Here is a 1,048-nt window from a genome sequence, read left to right as displayed (position 1 = left end):
TCAACACCAGGCATAGCGGCACAGGTCGACTGGATGCCTAGTGTTTTCTCTACTCTGTTTTCAATGGAATGGTAAAATCTCATAGACATAGACTACATGGTAGTAGAACAACTGTCGACCAGAGCCTTGGCCTCACGAATCGAATGTACCACGTTAGCTTTGTTAAATCGCTGATTAAGTAACACTCGCTTACCAAGCTCATTCACATGGCTTGTCCTTGTGCCAGCCAGTGCCTTGAAGACCGCAACGCCACCACCGTGAGACCCGCTGCCTAGTCTTGTTTTTGCTCTTGGTTTTTGCCTCTCACGGGATGCGCGCTTAATTTGCTTGAGCAGCGATTACTTCAGTTGACAACTTGTAACCGTACCTGCTGATTACCAATACAGATTCAGAAACATCATACGATCATAGTAAGTAAAGTAAGCAGCTCATATTTACAGATACACATACACGTTTCTCTTGTTTATATAGATCAATGTGTACAATGTCACACAGCTTTTACTTACTGCACCTTGGCTTAACACATCAATAGCTTACATGACATTTTCATATTTTGTGATTTAACTTCAACCAACAATCTGACCAATAACATGCCAGTTAGATGTCATAATAATTGTAGCACTGGAAACTTTATTCAAGCACAAATTCAGTGACATGTTTTTTCATACATAGAAAACTTTAACACATCAATAGCTTACATGTACATTCTCATATTTGAGTACAAACTTTATTCATCAAAGTTCGGATAGAAAATAGCACAAATCATCCATACATAGCATGCAAATTAAGTCTAGACTAGATAGCCGGATAGAAAATAGTACTCAGTCTTCCACTCACTCACTCTGTCGAGCTGGTTGTGCTGTCAGCTGTCTGTCTTCTCCACTGCCGTCGCTCCTCTGCTCTGCTCTCCACTGCCCTCCCCTGCTGCCCTTCACCTCCGCCTCGCCGTCCAGGAACGCAGCCCCCTCCGCCTTCCGCAGTCGACGCAACTCGGGTCATCTCGCCCTCTCACCACGGCGACGGTGCCTCCCGCCTGGATCTGAACCGG

Source organism: Triticum dicoccoides, chromosome 2B, assembly GCF_002162155.2.
Source record: "Triticum dicoccoides isolate Atlit2015 ecotype Zavitan chromosome 2B, WEW_v2.0, whole genome shotgun sequence".
In the NCBI taxonomy this organism is placed as follows: domain Eukaryota; kingdom Viridiplantae; phylum Streptophyta; class Magnoliopsida; order Poales; family Poaceae; genus Triticum; species Triticum dicoccoides.
The sequence above is the reverse complement of the archived record's forward strand: the minus strand, read 5'-3'. Positions refer to the sequence as shown.